This window comes from Dermacentor albipictus, chromosome 3, assembly GCF_038994185.2.
Source record: "Dermacentor albipictus isolate Rhodes 1998 colony chromosome 3, USDA_Dalb.pri_finalv2, whole genome shotgun sequence".
NCBI lineage: Eukaryota > Metazoa > Arthropoda > Arachnida > Ixodida > Ixodidae > Dermacentor > Dermacentor albipictus.
Window position 1 is genome coordinate 128,116,580 of NC_091823.1, and position 19,765 is coordinate 128,136,344.

Below are 19,765 nucleotides of genomic sequence, written 5' to 3' on the forward strand. Positions count from 1 at the left end.
AGACAGCGCTCCGTCCCTCGGGGTTCACATGTTGCAGGCCACTCCCGCATTCAAGGCGCTCAGCAGGACGACGAAGATCGACGACGACCGAAAACACACGTTCGTGCTTGTTGTTATTCTTGCCATCTTGGCTGCGGCTTCTCTGCGTATATATTCTGCAGACGTGATTTTGCCGGCTCTTTATCTTCGTCTCAATATACACGCGGCACGCTACGTACTATACGAGGCGTGGAAATTGACACGCACAGCCGCACGCGCGCCGAAGCCAGTCGATGCGACAAGGTCCGCAGACGTGTAGACGCGGGAGGGCACAAAGTGGCGGATTGATGATGTAACGTCGTAACTGTGGCTCTTTGTTGCGAAAGTCTGCAAGGAAGAATAACGCAAGAAGGAGAGCGAGAGAGAGAGAGAGAGAGAGAGAGAGAGAGAGAGAGAGAGAGGTGTAGCGGTCGATAGGGAGAGCGTCGCTCTGCGTGGCCCAATCTGCGCTAGTGCTCGGAGTTACGACAGTGTTGTAACTCCAGTGTGTTGTACAACGACAGTGTTGTAGCGTTCCAGAGGTGGCGCCACACCGCTCTTCGCCCACCGCACAGTCAGCCGCCCCGTACCGACGATGCTATGCAGTGCAGACGACGTCAAAAGTTTGCGGGACCTGCGTGCGCAGTGTGCGCGGCGCGCCCGCGCTTACGCGGTGTCGGGTGAACGGAAGATAAGCGCGGTGGTAACCCTCTCGGGGCGTCAGAACGGACGCGCAGCGGGCTCGAGTGCGAGACGCAGATATGATAAACAACAACCCGATATGCAGCGCGAGGGAGCGCGCCGAAGGCAGCGATAAGGGCGGCGCGCGCCCTCATTACGTCTCTTTCTGAGCGTCTGTATATGGAAAGGCCGGCGTGAGATTTTTTTTTATGGCAAATCAGTTGCGCAGAACTCAGCAAGACGGGGTAACGTTTCATAAAAGAGAAATAAATAAATAAATAAATAAATAAATAAATAAATAAATAAATAAATAAATATAATCCCCCCGATGACAGCACGAGGCTGCAAAGGAAAACCATACAACTCGTACAGGTTTCCTCTGTAGCTTCGTGATACACTCGGGTGGATGAGATCTCTGTAGAAAAATTTATCATGAAGGAGAACTCTTTCATTCGCGAAAGATTCTTTCGCGACCGCTGCCATGTGGTTTTCAATTCGCAGATCGCGCACCACGAGACATACAGCTTGGAAAGAGCCGAGATCCATAGGTTATTATAACCTAATACCCCGCATTTCTGAAAGCATATCGCTCCTTTTCTTTTTCTTGTATTTGTTTTTCCAATGACAGCTTAACGCAAGGTATAACGCTCGGTATGCGTTATACGCATGCTTTGGTGCCTGCCTGTGCTGTGTATTAATTCAAGGAGTGTTTCGTGGTTTATCTGTTACCGTGGGCCTTCGAAATCATACGGCTAGACCGAACGAAGGCCGCCTAGCTTGAAGAAAGCAGCGGGAGCGTTCCGGTCGTAAAGCTGGCCGGGCCCACAGCAAGTGGCAAGCGTCGATTTGCGCGCACTAGTTTCATCTGGTTTCGGTCACTGACGAGGTTTCGTCACAGGCATACCCTGGACTTGTTCCATCCAGCGGGAAGTGCGGCCAATTACAGAACAACACATGACAACCCGCGTAAGGGCAGACCCCACATTTGGCCGAGAGTGTCGGTGTACTACATCACTAAGAAAAAAAGATATCGCGCCGCGCGCCAGCAACTTGCGGAATATTAAAAAAAGATGAGTGACAGAAAAAAAAATCATTAACAAGGGACACGCAATTTCCAATTCCATATTAGGGTGTTAAATATACAGCTCGAAGCAGTGCAACAAAGCTCACGATTGCTAAGATAAAATTGATTTCCTGAGCAACGATACGACGCCGCCCAGCCCCTTCCCGCGATCACGCGAAAGTCCACTGCCACACAGTGCCGGACAAGTGAGGGGGAAAGCACGCAAAAAAAAAAACAAGAAAGAAACAATCTCCGCGGTCGGTCTTTCGCAAGAGAACGGCGTACTCTTGCACGCAGCACCCAGGAACGAATGCGCTCATTATTATCTGGCTTGAACCGCTCCGCGGCGGCTTCGCGTAATCGGCTCCGCAAGCTGAGGAGGAGGGGGAGGAGGGGGGAGGGGGTTTGCGGCCGCCCGCCGCCGCGGGACAGGACGCTTACGGGTCTCGCGAACTATAATCGACCGCAACTTCAGCGCCGCTCCAACGTTCGAACGCGAATATTTGCTCAGTGCAGCATGACTTTTTGCCACGAGTATAGTATACCAGCTGCATAACCCGAGCAACCAACTATACGTACCGATCTCTGCACCATGGAGATGCTTAATCCAGAGGAATTCCCTCCCTCCCCCCTCTCTCACGCTGCTTTTCCTTTCCTTCTATATATTTTTCTTTAATGATTTTTTTCTTTGCCGTAACAGCCGGAACCGCGCGGAACCTCCATCCCACTTCACAGCGTTGCACACGAATGACCCAAACGACATGGACGAGAATGGACAGGCGACGTTCCCTCCTCTGTAGGTGCATCTCTTTCAGACGGCAAATCGCCCAGGAAGCCGCGGCAAGCAAATTGCGAGGCCTTATTTTGGCATTATGCCATGTGGGCATCAAAAATGAAGAAAAAGAACCCCCCCCCCCCCCCCCCCCAGGAAATGGAGAAAGACTGAAGTATAAGCTGGCATTTCGTAACGCAAGCGGCCCTTCGCATTACGGAGAGTCGTCGCTGTCCCGTCTCGCCTGCTCTGAAACACTTCCTCATAACCCCTTAGGACTTGCACGCCCCCTTCATCTGCCCATCGACAAGCCTGTGATGATGGCAGCGTCAAAAGCAAACGCAAATTATCGTTTGCAGTTCCGAATGTGGAACGCCAGGTTCTAGTATACTATATCGAACAAGCCGGATATCCGCGCATCGGTTGTGCACGACCCACGTGTCATAGCGTATCATAGTTTGTGATGGAAAGAAAACATTCGATCATCGCTACCGACGTAGCTCCGGGAAATTTGTCATTGTTTTCTTATTTTGCTTGCGTTAGTAGGAGGCATAAAGGGCCACTAAAGATGAATATTACGTTAAGTTCTCATAGTAAATTACGTTCTTAGAACGCCGAAAATAGCTCACACTTACTATGAGCGGAGGCTCGGTGAGAGAAAATTCGCCAGCATATGGGACGGGTGGCGACACCCCCTTTAAAGTTCCCGCCAATACTCCTCATGACGTCACAAAATTTGACAGCATTCCCCCGTTCAATTATTTGCTCAACTTATATTCTCAAATGTATTACAGTGAAAGCTCGTTAATTCGAACTTCAATAATTCGAATTTATGGATAATTCGAAGTGTACGATTTGGTCCGGCCAAGCTCCACAGAAGTGTATGTATAAAAAAAGTCCGTTAATTCGAACGCGAGAAGGCTCCCTGACGGATAATTCGAACTACGCTCGCCTGGCACACGGCCAGAGAAACGCGCCTACTGCCTACACACAAGGCTGTATTGCCTCCGAAACGGAGAGAACGGCGAGAGAAGGCAAAATCGGAAAAAAATCTAACCGACGCGGGGTCAGCCAGAAGGCAGCGGCAGCTGCCGCCTCTCCGTTCTACGTAACCTCCGAGACTTCATGCCCGTTGCGAATCTCGGAGGCTTTGCAAATCTTGTACAGCTGCTAATGTTGTGCGGAGATGGCACGGCAAGCGCCATCGTAACACAGCGAATCAAGTACGTCGCAGCTGCGCTTGCAATCAAGAACCAACGAATCAGGGCCTTCGCCACCTTCACATGTTCAGAGTCTTTGTCTCGGCAGTCTTAATCGGTTGTGCACGTCTGTTTTCAGCTTAGGAGGTATCGGCCATCGCGATTCATTGTGATGGTGTTAAGCCTCGGCTAACGTTCGTTTCGGTGGACATCGGCATGGTGGCACAGTCGGACCCAGAGCTTCGACTTCAAGATGGCGTGTGCCCGCGGCACACGCCATCTTTTTCTGACATGCCCTACTGCTTCCAAATCGCAGTGTACTGTTGCTCTCCTCCACTTTCGTTAGTTCGAACTTTCGTTAATTCGAACTGAAGCGGCTTCCCCTTGCGGTTCGAATTAACGAGCTTTTACTGTATTATTAACAATAATAAATTTGAAAATATAAGCCTCAACCTAGAAGGATTTGATACCTTCCGCGCTGAAAACGCCCCAAGATACTCTTGTTCACCTCCGTGAGGTCACAGTGGCGCGCCAGCGTTGAACTTCGGGCCCGAATTGCAAGGAACGGAAGTTCGGCCTTCATTTATTGTGCTTTTACCATCAACTGCTTTGCGACGAAGCAGTGAAGCTGCAGTGCTGAACGAAAGCTATAGTATAAATTGACTTAGTGCACCTCCGCTTCATTGTGCATTTAATGGAACTGCTACCTACTTCACGCAACATTCTCGAAAGCAATTTCCAAAAACACAGAGATGAAAAAAAATCCCTAAATATGACCCTCCCCTCTCCTAAAGAAAGAGGCCGCTAATGCGTTATATTTTCGTGTCCCGTTAATCCAATACTGGCTATGCAAAGCCAATCGTGCTGACGGGACAATTGGCGGGTATGCGTATTATTAATAAACTTCAGGCCACACATCTGTCTGATGTGATTGTGACTTCTTTCCGAAAGCTCCTTGTGTGTCGGTTCTCGCAAGTAGGGGTGTGATGCACTTAAATATCTCAGTTGAGAGCAGCCCCTTGTCTGATGTCCTGATGCATGCTCGCGTACTCCGCACGCATCTCACTTAAAGCCCCCCTCCCCGCGAACACGTTCGATACTCCTGTTTACTTATAGACGCGATAAGGTTCCCGGATAGAGGTGGGGGGGGGGGGGGGGCGAGCCACTTTATCGTCGTCCCTCGGCGTGGGCCGCTGAAACGTTGCGGGTGGTGTTGTCTAGCTGCAAGCGACGCTGCCAGCATTGCGCACTTATCCACGGGCCCGGCGATAGACCTGTGCTGCTGAGTTCGCGACGCGCGGAGTTCTTGGCAGGCTGCCTCAGCGTCGGACCGCTCGCAGACAGCCACCCCCCTCCTGATGACGTCTCGGAAAAAATTTAACGCCCCGCTGCGCTGCCCGCCGGCCGTATAATTCGTGCTAGCCGTTGGCCGCGCGTACGGTGAGAAAAAAATTAGGGAGATAAAAGAAAAGCGTTTAGGAAAACAAGAGAGGCGGCGTTGTGCGGTGTGTCCACACGCCGTCCGCCGTGGGAGCGCGATCTGTTGCGCTGATTTTAAGAGAACTGCGCGACCAGGAAGCATCGAATCAAACTCCGTGTACAAGTACGAGCGTGTGTGGACAATTAAACGCGAGTGCGCTTAATTGTCAGCAAAAACAAAGCAAAGGTCTCGCCAATGACTGTACGTCGAAAATGCCGCTCTTTAAGATCATGTCTACATTCACTCGACCGTACCCTCACCACTGACAGAAAGCAGAGCCTCTTCCCCACATTGCACACCCCTTCCCTGCCCGACTCTGGTTTTACTTTTTCTACATTCTTCTTTCTTTTTTTTTTGCTGCTTGGCAATTTTTAGGTGCTGGAAGTTGCATTGCGCACAGGTTTGAGTGCCGCACACGTCTGATCTCCGTGAAGGGCCGTAAAGTGCTGACCATTTTGCGCCTCACTGGCGAACATTATATGCCGTCAACAACGCGCCCTGAACACGGTAAGCTTGTAAAAAACGGGTTACAGACAGGACATTGACGAAAAAAGAAAATACGCGTACAAGCAAAGCAAACACGACGCTTAACGCATCACGGTCACCGAACACACGCACACATGCACTTAGTGTCAAGGTTATATGGGTGCATGGTATGAAGCTTATACAAGAAAGTCGGAAAGTCAGTGGCCTATAGCGAGTCTGCGTTCAAGATCTCGACAAGTACGGTTCTGCGAATAAGAAACGCGCTCTTCTTCGAGCTGTGCCCCGCTGGGCCCGGCAAGGTAAACGAAAAAAAAAAAAATACAAGAACCATGGATTCAAGACGCGCCGCTCTACGCGAGATATATCTGGCAATGTCTGGTCGATGCGTCCGCGAGACGTCCCGTCGAAGATCGAGGGGCGCAACATTCGTGGTCTCCACGGGGCGCTCGCATGTCGGCGTTGTTTGCCGTCTTTGCTGAGACACGCGAGCGCTCGTTGCACGCCTCACGTAATGCAGATGGCCAGTTCACGAGAAACGGGAAATGTTAAAGGAAAGTAATAATATTTGGGGTTTTACGTGCCAAAACCACTTTCTGATTATGAGGCACGCCGTAGTGGAGGACTCCGGAAATTTTGACCACCTGTGGTTCTTTAACGTGCACCTAAATCTAAGCACACGGGTGTTTTCGCATTTCGCCCCCATCGAAATGCGGCCGCTGTGGCCGGGATTCGATCCCGCGACCTCGTGCTTAGCAGCCCAACACCATAGCCACTGAGCAACCACGGCGGGTATTAAAGAAAAGTAAAACATATGATCTTGGCTAGTAGCGCGAAGCGAACACGGACACAGAAAGGAGCAGACAGGACGAGCGCTAACTCTCAACTAAGTCTCTCTTAGTTGAGAGTTAGCGCTCGTCCTGTCTGCTCCTTTCTGTGTCCGTGTTCGCTTCGCGCTACTAGCCAAGATCATGTTACCGTACCAACTCGCCCAACTGTTTATCCTTTTGTAAAACATATGGTTGCGTTCAGGACAGTGAGATTATGCTAGTTCACCTGTATTTTCTTTTCTCTTGCGCTCTATGCTGTAAAACGTACGTAGCTATATAGGCGTGTACGTTTCATCCGTTGTCCCCTTGAACGGGCCTATAGGAAAGGCTGGCCAATAAGCATCTGTCTGCATATCTGTCTGTCCGTGTTTCTGGATACGTCTTGGCGTACGCAGATTTGTTGGCATTGGAACTGAGACATTTCTTACGAAACAATATTAACACAATGTTTTAAAGAAGAAAGAATAAACGAGGGCAATGGGACATAGCTGCGCGTTGTTCGATGATGTATGCGCGGACTTCAGCTACACCGGGTGTTTTGTTTTCCTTTTTAGCAGCACCAAATTTTTAAAGGATGGCCTATGGCAGATACCACAGTTCTAACCCTTGATCTAAATTTCTCGACGAGGCGGTCATTACTTCGACGAGAAATCAAAATGTTCCATAGAATAATGAACCTAATTACGCTAATAAGCTTACTAATTATTTACTTTAAGCCACACATTACCATCTACGATTAAGAGCTGCCAAGTTCGCACGGCGTATCCACTTGGAACGAATCCTCTGGACAGCACCAGTTCCGAGATAATAATTTTCAATGTGTCCGACGAAATGCACTGGCGTTCCAGTTACTTTTGTGATTCAATGAATAAAACAGCGGTTTCTTAAAGAAGGCTTGTGGACGGCCGTTCTCAAAATTCCGGCGAATAACCTTGTAAAGAACGTAAGGCAAGGTATGAGCAACTTTAGTGACGCATATAATATGGGCGGTTCGGCGTGATCTTCTCAGCCGCACACGTCGGCGCCAGCGCCGGGATTTCTGCGCCACGAGGCCCTTCACGCAACCGCGTTAAAAAAAAGAAAAGAACGCTGACTATAATTTCGCAACACGTCGCCTAGCTGTGGCGCGTCGCAGTACGTGAGCAATTTCTAAGCGAGCAACTTGCACTGCGCAGAAACAGCGTCCTGGCACGAACCACGTGCACACGTCACAGCGCTGGCACGATGACGGAGCCCCACGTTACAGTAAAATATTCTAGTTCACTGTGCCCACGTTACAGTGGCCTAGACCCACGTTACCGGTGTCGCACATCGGTGGCGCTCACGACATGAGACCGGCGGAAAAGCGCCCCGCCTTTGTCCAGCGTCCTTCACCGGCGGGAGAGAGCGTTCCTTCGCCGGTTCCCACGCGAAAACGGGACGACGGCGAGAGCCGATATATTTAGCACGACGTTTATGACTGTTCGCTCAACAGAGATCAGCAGTGTACGCACCACGGTGAGGTATGCGCAAAGCTCCTCAACGGGAACGCTAATGTGTGTGCACACCAGGAGGTTGGAGAGGGGGGGGGGGAGGTTCTGCACGTATCCACCTATAGACATGTCGATTTCATCTGCGGCTGGAGTTATGATTGGCTGGCCTAAGGTTCCTGTCAGCAGAAGACAGGCGACTCCAGCCAATCAGCACTTCAACAGTAGACGAAATGGAAGTGTCCAGTAGGTGGACGCCCGCAGAATACCCCTCCCCCTTCAAGCTTATGCCATAAAGGGGGTGACAGAACACCGCCCTGGCAGCAGGTGGAGCCGATTGAGCGGACCGTGGCGGTGCGTGCACTTCGCCGTTTTAAGGCGACGACACTTTTTGCCCACCCCGACGCACTTTGACCCGGATAGGTACATAACTGTGTCGCTTCGATACGATGGCCGCGTAAAAAAAGAAAAGAAAATTCAAACCATACGAGAATGGAATCCGTGATTGCAGCCCGGACAAGCGAGCACCGACCCTCGGCGTCACACTAACAGCTGACAAGCGACGCGAAATTCCTGCAACAGTTGGACGCTGGAAGGTCTGGCCTCGATACAGTGACCGCGTAAAAAAACAATAATAATAACAAAGGGATCCGAATCAAGCTTGCAGCATTTTAAATTAGTGACAGCTTCGGCGTTTTCAGTTTCTTTTTATATTATTGTAAGAGTACTATTATTTACGCAATAAATAGGTGCAGTTCGCCTTTTTTTTACACCGCATTTATACAGTGAATTCGTGTTTGGTATTCCAATTATTCGTATGTAGTACCATGGCATGTAGCATCAGGAGAAGAAGGGAAAAAAATCTGCTGCTCAGCCTGCGCGTGGCTACGTGCATTCCCTTCCGCGCTTCTCTAGTGTCTTCCATTACAATCTATCGAGCTCGCTTACCATCGCTGCTACCAAAGAGCTGGTGTGGAGGTAAATCCCCGGCAGAAGCGCCCACGTAAATTTTGCATCTTCGAGTGCGTCAAGAGTAACTGTGTTGGGAGTAACCATCCTCGGCGCCACGCTAATTTTCTTTCCTTGCATTATATTTATTGCATCGATTGTAACATTGCATACGAGAACTCCACAACACTGTAGCCAACACGTCGATGTTTTAAACATTACTGAGAAAGCACGATGCGTGCATCCTCGCAACACGGGAAACTACCAAGCATTTTTTTTTCACCTAGAATAGCGCCAACGGCAGGCAGCTTACTGGTTAGGAGGCGGTGCCAGTCCGGTTGAAACTCTGTTTAGGTCGTACATGTCCTTCAAGCGAACAATCAGTTGACTATACTGGAATTTCGAGGAAACAACGGACTCGCTAGACCAGTAGACAAGCGCTGCGAAATTGTACGTATCATACTTGAGCGCGCACCATCTCGCGGTATACATTACAGCGAACCTGCCTATATATATAGGATCCCGGTATTTCTTCGTGTTGCAACGTCGACAGAACACTGTCGTCGTCTATGGCTCACACCCACGAATGCAGTGGCTCATACCACCGTAAGGCAGAGGCTACAAGCATTCAGCAAAGTGAAGCGAGCGGTGCATACATTCTTCGGAATCACGCATACAACATACAGAACAGCATACGTTTCAATAACAAACAAGCTCAAAACAGGCATCCGAACCACATAATTGATGACAAAGCGCTCCGGCGCCTACGTGCAATAAGAAGCACGTATCACTCCCCACATACGTTTCCCGGTAAAGATCGCTGTTGCGCAAGCTGCCGTGGCGAAGGCAGCTTCCCTGTAGCACAAAAAGGGAGCTGGGAGTGACGTAACTACACTTTCGTACGTAAAAGAAGAGCCCGCCTGGCGACTTATTTGTGTTGTGACTGTGCTATGCGAAGGCCACATATATGAGGACACCTGAACAGCAGCGTGCATACAAGGCGCGAGGAGTTTCTCTTCTCCGTGGTCCACTGTTTGTACGTGCAGGAAGCAGTGGCGCAAGCCAAGTCGGAGGCCGACGAAACGTCTTAGGCTAACAATTAGGTAAAGTGCACGTGAATAATTTCAACCTACGCCGCAACAGGTGCTCGTTCTACTTGCCGTTTACAGCTCCGCTGTCCAACCGCCTTCACAGCGTGGATTGGTGACAATTTTCTGTCTTGGGAACAAAAAATTAAGCATAGGTCTGCTATCGCAAACAACAGAGACCGGCGGAGCTGGGGGAAGGCCAGTAAAGTAGTGCCAAACCGCACTTTTAGTCTAACATTTGCTGGGCTTCCGCTAGCTCCGCTAGTCTCTGGTGTTTGCTCTAGGTTTGTTCGATTCAGAAAAAGGTGCACGGCACCACAAATGAAAAGGTGCAGGGGGTGCCGGGCTGCACCCACTCGCTCCAAGTTCAAGGGTGCAGAGCACCGCGGCGGCACCTTGCCTTGCACCCAGTTCAATCGAGCACGGGGGTGCAGGGTGCACTGCTGCACCTCGGGGAATCGAGGGTCTAGGTGCAGTGCACCGTGAATAGGTGCAGAAGGTGCAGAGAAACTTGGCTTAATCGAATAGACCTTATAGCAGGGCCACGCGTAATTTTCTTTTCTACTGCGAGAAAGAGGATCGCCGAAGCAAGCGCGCACGTATTTATCGGTGAGCAATGACGTCACACCACCTGTGTCTCCACCCCGCCGCGCCATTCCTTCTCTCCCCCTAGAAACCAGCCACCCTCGCCGCTATGCTGCGCGACGCTATTTTAAACTCTGCTTTCAGCCTCTGAGCTCTACCTCCCCCAGTTCGGCGAAGCTGCGGACGTCAAGACAAACCCAGCGAGGTTCTAACAGCTCCATTGTAATAAAATGGAGTGAAGAAGAATGTAATGCAAACTGAAGAAAGTGCGCTCGTGTCGTGCGAATGCTCTCGCGGGACTTTGACAATCAACGCGTTCGTTCTGCAGAAATATTTTGCAGCAAAACGCACGGCGCGTCTCTAGAGAGCTAATGCTGCACGCGCGGTCCGTGCATGCGCCGTCAGTACCAGAACAGCAGGAAGACGGCGACGGCGCGAACACGTCTGGAGTGTCCATATATTTGGTATCGCAATAAACACATTACGCATGCGTTTTACCGCAGGCCTATAGTTATGAGCGAATATCATCGCCATACCGAGCGGGAGAGGGCTGCGATTGCCGTGGTATTGGCCTCGAGCTGCACCACTGGAAAAGCTGGCGCCACCGTCGGCGTGACGTGCTAGGAGGGATCACGTGGACATAGCGGCCGCGTCGGCTGCTTCGGGCGCGCCGAAGCGAGCTGAAAACGAGTTTAAATTCCCTCGTACGCTGCGGCCCTCATTTAGTGGCGAAATTTCCCCACTTCGAGTGTCTCCTTCACAACACTTCAAATCACTACAATAGGCAGTGGCTGCTTTTGAAGGCGCGCAACATGGTCGGCTACTGCTCTGTGCCGCAGGGCCGGACGCACGTAACGGAGGCCGGTGTCAGCCTTATTCACACGTAGCCGCAGGACAAGACGCTGGGTGAAGCTTGGCTCGCGAAACATAAAACCGGCTAACAGTCATCGGCTACAACTCGGGTATGCAGCAAGCACAGACGCGAGGAAGATTTCTGCTACGGCGCCCGGTCTGCGATGTTCTGAAACGCGCACTGAGATGCTCGCCCGAGTCCGCTGCCCGACTAATGTCATGATGGTTTGGTCTATGAACTTGTCGATGCTATAGATACTGGCAAGTTCAGTGGAGTGGAAAGGCAGCGGTTAGAAGCACATTTAAAAAAAAGCATGGCATATGATCATGTTTGTGTTATAAATTAATGCACTGGATTACAAAAAAGGAGTAGCGGGAAATTGCACGCTGAGAACACCGATAAACATACAGTGCGACGCAACTCGAGGAATAATATTGAAAGTTCAAAGAATTTAGAAGAAAGAAAGATTGAATCGTCGCGACGGCACATTACAGTCCCCATAGGCGTCGAAGTCTCTACAATGAAATTATTTTTGAACAGCTCTGATAGCGCCCACGCAACAACGGTTGCTTGTATACTGTCAAATGCTCATATTCTGCGGCCTAAAGCTCATCGCACGGTGAGAAAACGCGCGTGCGGAGAAATCGAAACAGTGCGCGGACAAGCATGCAGACGCGCAGTCGGTCGCTGCGAATCTGCGCGATCGCTGCATTGAGGCTTCGTTCTATTACGCTCCATTTAGTTATACAAACACTATAAGAACCTATTTAACATAGTTTGCTCTCGGCGTTTACCTACCTTTCACGCAAGAAGCCGGTTCGGGAGACTCCATCGCGGCAACCGCGCTTAGTGGCGTTCACTGTACGTATTCGGTAAAGAGATAGCGTCTGTAAACGATTGCGTGCTTTCAGTTTGGCCAAGATTATTATTTAGACACTAAGAAACTTCTCTCGTTTCGAAAGTACTTACAAAAATGTCCGGGAGAGCTCGCGCGTGGTGTTTTCAGTGACCGCTGACAGCAAAACCTATGAGAGGCGTGCCACGTGATCCCTCATACTACGCCAGCGAGGCGCTTCCGATAGATGGCGACTCCGTAACTCCTCGCCGCCAATAGAGGACTAGGGAGAGGAGCAGGACTTTTTGCGGTGAACTCAGCAGCCCAAGGAATAATGCTTGCTTCGTGACACACTTACACACGCGCGCAAGTAAAAAAAAAAAAGGAACGTCGAGTATTACATTTATTGACTGCGCTGCCCAAATGTTTTTTTCCTAATTCCTTCCGCGGCTTTCGCGTGACCGTCCTCCGACAAGGCCTGTATTATGCACCACTGAATACACGCGTCTAAGGAAAATAAAAGGAAGAAAGAAAGGTCGCAAATTCCTGATAGAAATCGACCTTCGTGACCACGAAGGCAATGTACAGGCGATCTGACGGTTTGAAATGTTCACGCCATAAATGTAAAAAACTATATCGTAGTTCATGTATTATATGCGCAGTCAGAATCAGCGCAACCACCTGTTTTTATTCTCCGCCACATGCTGCGAACCTTACGCAGGAAACGCAGTGGATGAAACGAGAAAACAGGATACTAATAATAATATATGGGGTTTTACGTGCCAAAACCACTTTCTGATTATGAGGCACGCCGTAGTGGGGGACTCCGGAAATTTTGACCGCCTGGGGTTCTTTAACGTGCACCTAAATCTAAGTACACGGGTGTTTTCGCATTTCGCCCCCATCGAAATGCGGCCGCCGTGGCCAGGAGAAAACAGGATACTGGTGGTATCCATCTCGTGATGAGGGTCTTGTGGGCGTTCTGACAGCGGGCTATATACTGCGTGTGTATGTATATATATATAAAACATGCCAGTTTCCTGTGCGATACACACAGCGAGCAAAATAATATAGGGACGTGCTTTAGAGCCACCTGTTCGCATTGTGATATACCTGCAGATTGAATGTTCGCACTGTCGTTTTATATGTACACTGTAAACGAAAACAAACCCACCTGGGAGTTTTTAAGAGGTGATGTGCCCTAAAACCTCCCCTCTCAAATATTTACTCCGATGTATGGGAGCAAAACAGCGCCATCCCCTCGTTTCACTCCGCTGGCTAGCTGCGGGATTATTAAGGCGACATGACACGATTTTACTCCGCTTAAAAATCTTGTTCTCCCGTGAAACTCCGACAGGGAGTTTTAAAAAACTCCCCTCCGCCGATACAGGTTGGTCACGTGGCGCTTCCCATGAGGCTGTGCGCCTCGCCAGCGACCGGGCGCGTTCGGCGGAGCGGGCAGTGCTCATGGCTGACGGTTTGTTTACGTCTGCGAAGTGTCGTTCCGTGACAGCGTTTCGTCAATTTGTTTCCCGTATTCCCTTCCAGAAAGTGTTATAGGCATGCCTGAAGCTCACTGTATCTCAGCTTCAAGTACATTAGCTGTGATTGCTTTGCTGACAACGATGATTGCAAGAACCACGTTTTCAAGTGCGGAAAAAGGCTTAGGTATACCTCGAAGCTGCTCACTGGCTCGTGATGTCGGCTCACGTTCTGGCTGTGTTTTCGTGCTGCGTCACCCTGTCTTGTGTTCTTCAGTGCGTGAAATGCGACTTCTATGTCCTTTTGAGTACATGCTGACAACGTCCAGTGTAGTGTTTGAAAGGACCGCGTAGCAATGGTAACAGTAGCCACTGTTCGAGCGACATCCGTGCTAGTCGCGCATGAATGGCGTAACCCAAGTTCGTTGCGGTGCTGTGTTGCCAGTGAGAAAGACCGGAGTGCAAGCAACTGTTTTTATGTATCTGTGAACGGATATCCTCGCCCGAAGAAAAACGGTAGGACATAAGTATGCGTACTGAAAATAAAGCTTCTTATTGAGCGATGTGAATCGAATTGTTATCGCGCATATATGTTTTGGTCACGTCGTTGCTTCCTATATTGCATTAACATTACGCTCTATCCGAGACACTGATTTAGACGCATGCCTGCTGGCTCCGAGTTTAGGGATTCACTCGACAGATCAGCGATGTAGCTCCTTTTAGCAACCGAGACAGATTGCTCGGACGCAGAGCAAGTAGTGCGGTGTATAAAATGTATGACTGCGCATTTCTCGGTGTTAATTATGTCGGCTCCTGCGGGTCATGCTCAAACGTAATAATTTCTTGCTACGCTACCACTATATCGCAAAAATTTAATTTTGCTATGCAACACATGCACTTACATTTTTCTTGCTTACTGTAACTAACGCACTACTTTTTGGCCGCGAACGCCGGCAGTGTGCGAAGTCGCTTCAGCACTCACAGAATGGCATGATAATTTTGAAAAAAACGCCATTAACTTTTTTTCTCTCACTATTTTGAATTAGCAGTTTTGTGTTGCTTAAGGTATTCTGTTAATTTCAGAGAGAGAAATCTCGTATGAACGAGCATGTGAGTCGTAATTCTGAGAACAGCACAGCTGCTCCATAGGTGGTTTCGAGGCACACAATATCGTGGCTATATATACTGGCACCGTTGCTTCTTGAGTATCGCGTGTACGTGTGATGTCTTTCAAATTTCTGCATTGGGCGTTTCTGAAATGTTTATGTATGTCATGATATATGTGCTTTCATTGACTTGTTCCGTCGAATTCGACGCGGTCTCGTGTGCGTATTTCGAAATTTGACCAGCAGCCTCTGCATGTAAACGTGTTCGCGCAAACTCACGCGATGGCTCTTTTTATACTCCCGTTGCACCTCGAAAAAACTCCGTCAATAGCAAAGCAAAAAATAAAGAAAAGACAGAAAAAAACTCCCATAATTCCACGCGAAAATTCCGCTCGTACGGAGTAAAAATTCTACTCCGATCATACGGAGCAAAAAAAACTCCGAACCGGGGGGTCGCTATAGGACAAGCAGTATACTCCCACCTCGGAGTTATTTCCGTTTACAGTGTAGTCGCCGCACGACGAATATTTATTTCTAGTAGCTTAAAGGTCAGTGACCCCTCCCCCCCTCCCCCGAACTTTTTCTTTTTGTCGTCACGACCTGCACCACTGCTCACGCGGTTTCCGATACAAGAGGACCCCTTAAAACCGACCGTTAAGTGTCAGCGCTATAAAAGCGGTGTCCAGCAAACAAAACGGCGTAAATTGGCGCCTTTCCGGCGCATTCGACAGGCCTTTTAACCGAACGCTTGAAGTACGCGTCGTTAGTACATGTAGAAATAATACGAAGCTGGCTAGAACGCCGTCGTTGCCACATGCGCAGTTGCACCGGCGAACTAGTCAGCAACAACCGTTGTCATCTAAAATAGCACGACATTTAACACGCAGACTGCAGATCAAATGACGATACTATGGTTCCTGGCCGTGACATAGTTCTGCAGACGCGAACTGGTGGCCCTTAGATCTAACTTTTCGTTAACGCATGGAATGTGTGTTGTCAGCACACGACGTAATAATTACGGGTGGGCGAATACTCGAAGTTTCGAATGTGAACCGAATATTACGCCCTAACTATTCCTATTCAAAAACTAACTATTTGGTATTTGCGAACAATCGAAACTAACCAAATATTTCGCAACAACCTGCTGTTAATCCGGCTACGGTTCTCCACCAAGCCTAAACAAATCAGCGCAAATAGTCGGAAGTGAGACAACGACAAACGTTTTCTCGAAGCAATGCGGAAGCCTACGCGAGAACCTGCAATTCTCTGCTTACAGTTCGTCATTCTGTGGTTTTGGAAGTATAGTCATGTAGCACTTTTATCTTTTACGCTATGAAACCAGTGATGTTGCCCTTGCAACGACTAGTTTTGCATTGAGTAATGACGTACGCACGACATCGTGGTGGAGGGTAGTCAATAAGACCAACTAATATAACGACACGTTGTTATTTACCAATCAATTTTATTATGCGAAGCATATTACGAGGGCTCAACCCAGCTCCTCAGGCGCGGCGGTGACCATGAAATCACGTGACACCGTGACGTCACGACAGAGGAGAAGTGGCTTTGGCTCAACTCTTGCAAGACGGGCTGGGTGGGAATCGAACCAGGGTCTCCGGAGTGTGGGACGGAGACGCTACCACTGAGCCACGAGTACAACGCTTCAAAGCGGTACAAAAGCGCCTCTAGTGAATGCGGTGTTGCCTTAGAAACGCGCTGTTTCTAAGGCGTGCGTCTCTTGCTCAGGCGCACATTTCGTTGCCGCGCCGAACGCTGCTTTGCTCGACGCTCACCGCGTCCAATGCGGGGCGCGTAGTCGCTGCCCTGTAGCCCATTGTCTTACACCCCTTGGCGGGTCGACGGGAACGCTGTCGCGTTCCACTCTTGAAGGCGAAGAAGTAATGCATGAGTTGTTTCTTCGTCTAGCCGAACCAAATATAGCCAAGCAACAGCAGTTCACCAGGCTAAACAGTGGTTCAACAACTAAAATAAAGGCTAGTATGCTTCGCATCCTGGGCTTAACCTTACCTAAGCCACAGCCATTTTTTGCAAGACATCTAACAACTGACGAGAAGAATCAGCCAATTCGCCATTACGGAAGCTGTTTCCAGTGGTGGCGCTGGAACACCGTGCGTACAGCCATTTCCGGTTTGCACCCACGATGTCGTAGGTACAGAATTACTCATTTGCATTTGTCTACGGCACACGAGTCCTTTAGCAGCTTGTTTTTTTTCTTTTCCCACAACTTCTTTGTTTTTAGCAACCATTTATCTAGCGTTTTCCGGAAAGCTAGCCACAAGGAAGCCATTAATACTCGAAAAACTTGTTTGCAACGAGCCTTTCAAAAAAAGGTGCACAGATAGCCTAATATCTTTAATGGCAGCCTGTGATTTTGTGTTTAAAACTGATCCCTTGTCGCCGATTGTTAGCTGTCCTTTTTGCACTACCCAGTAAGGTGTAATAATCTTGATCAGAGTTCAGGTGTGGCAACACCGGAGTTGGAATACTTCCAAAATCACTCCTCATTTTTTCAAATGCCGGGAATGGAATGGGCTGATGGCAACAGTGTGATCGATCGAATGGTGATGAAATGGGAGCCTAAGGTTCTCGAATGGAGTTAGAATGGAATGGGCACACTCCTGGAGCGCCAGATGTTGATTTTAAGCGAGACCAGAAAACCGGTAAATTTGTCAGTTATACTAACCTAAACTTCGTCAATGTATCCCATTTCTGAATTTTTAGCAGAAACGGCTCTTTCTGTATCTACCTCTGGACGTTTTCTGCGTTACAATGTCGAAGCAGTTTTACAGACAGCAACTATTATTTAGAGCTAGTTTCTTAACGGAAGGAGTTAAGTTGGATTACTCCATAATTTTATGGAGTTGCCAAGAATCATTCGATTCAGCAAGAGCATGCTTGACCCATGACAAAGGGAGGGAGGCCGAAAACGATCATGTAGGAAACGGTTGCACCTTCCGCGAGTACTTTTCAGATATTTTCGTAGTGGACAATGTTCACGTAGAACAGGAAAATATAATTGGCACTCACTGGATTACGCTCGTACCACATTTTGAAGCTGAATGGCTCTGACAAGTTATTGTAAGCGTGCCGCCATTATCCAAGTTGCCATTACTGTGGCGCAGCCTTCAGTAATCGCCAAAATTACGCATCAGGTGTCGGAAGAATAGAAGTATGAAGTATCGATACATTAGGGGTAAAAATGGCAATGTAGGCGTAAAATGTTGATAGATACGAGAAAAACACACCTATATAGGCATCAAGGCCTGCTAATCTAGTGTTTGCTTTCCTTGCCTCTCACTTGACACGTGCATGTACTTATAAGCCTGTACAGCAGCTAACAACTTTTCTTTTACACTGTCCGGACTTGCTACCTGTAATGTACACCGCCAATACTGCCGGGGCACACGCCGCTGCCAAGCACACCTTTTCGAAAACACACCGACGCGAGGAATAAAAGTACGTGCAAGAATGCAGGGCTACCGCTGGCATCAAGTTTCAGAAGCTGGACTCAAGGTTCAGAATTCCGCATAGGTAGCGAGATAGCTTCGGCCTGGCCCTGTGATCAGGAGTCCGCACGAAAAGCCCGTTACACATGCGACGGGCCCCTCTCTCCCCAGTTCTCCTAAAAGGAATTCCCATTACGCAGAGGTTGTAGATCAGCTACCGAAGCGAGCAGCGACGTGTTATACCGAGGCGCCCCCCAGCCTATTACTAGACCCGGCACACTTAAGCTGCGCCTTCGCGGTGAAGTTCCGCAAGCGATCGTCGCAGGCATTGCCAACCCTGCGTGGAACAGCGTTGCCATTTTGCTCACCGGCCAGAAGTGTTCCGCGGCCTTGGAACGGTTGCAAAGCCAATGAAGCAGCCGTCCCGCCGTTCACCACTGCGTCCAGGGTCTGAGAGGCCCGGGAATGACGCGAGATTAAGGGACCACGTCCTCGAGTCCCATGGTGCAATAGGCGACGCTGAGGGCACACAGATTGCGCAGGGCACGTAATCCAAGAAGCGGGTGCGACGATTGCAGTAGATGAAGAGGCACTGGGGGGCGGTCACCACCACAGATCACGCATCCATCCTGTTTACAGCTCCGGTAGCACACGCGCACAAAACACACGCACACACACAAACAAAATAGAACACTGACGCGCGCGCACACACCGGTGAGAGGCCAATTCACTCACGACACCACCAGAGGCAGGAACCGCAAGATTTCATTGAAAAAAAAACAAGGAAAAAAAAAGTAGGGGCAGGAAATCGGCACTCAAACAGGTCAGATCAGTGCAGACGACGACAAACGGTCGACGTTTGAGCACAACGGCTGCTGAAGAAACGAGGAAAAGTGCGCCACTGCAGAAGCTGCCGGAGCCGTTGGACTCGCTGAGGGGAAGCGCGCGAAGACACCGGTACGTGACGTCGGCCAAGACGGCAAGCTACTGCACTGCGCGCGAGATCACCGCGGGCACAGGTATGAACGGGAGGCGCGCCGCGCCGGTCGGGGCGAGCGAAGTCGTGGAAGTCGCGCGCACGCACGCACACACGTACGGCCACCGCCGCTGGTTGGCTGTTCTGGCTTCGCGCCGGACCGAACAGGTGGCGGTGCGTCGGGGAGGGGAAAAAATGAAAATGGGCGAGGCAGCGGAAGGAAGCCTGCGCGCACACAATGAGGCGCGTCTGAATAACCTGCCGCCATCTGGTGGGGTGCGCCTAAACTGCTCAGCCGCTCTCCCGTCTCCATCCTCCCGGGCGCTCTTTCCCCTACGTCTCGTTCGGCCTTGCTCCTGCTCCGCGAAAAAAAGAAAAAGAAGAACAGTATCATTGTGTCATTGTGTCGGGCCTGTGTGTGTGGATGGCCT

At 49.8% G+C, this 19,765-nt stretch overlaps 1 protein-coding gene across 9 annotated transcripts in view; it reads right to left on the bottom strand.

Moving 5' to 3' along the window:
• Positions 1-19,504, bottom strand: part of LOC135912852 (nuclear receptor coactivator 3-like) — a 676,617-nt gene extending 657,113 nt beyond the window's left edge. For 6 of the 9 annotated variants that reach the window (XM_070536047.1, XM_070536045.1, XM_070536043.1 and 3 more), the window contains exon 1: positions 18,727-19,504. The gene's annotated coding sequence lies outside the window, so the exon portion shown is untranslated. The remainder of the gene's footprint in view (positions 1-18,726) is intronic. The other 3 variants (XM_070536044.1, XM_070536048.1, XM_070536046.1) reach the window with 1 other exon arrangement.
• Positions 19,505-19,765: the final 261 nt, after the last annotated feature.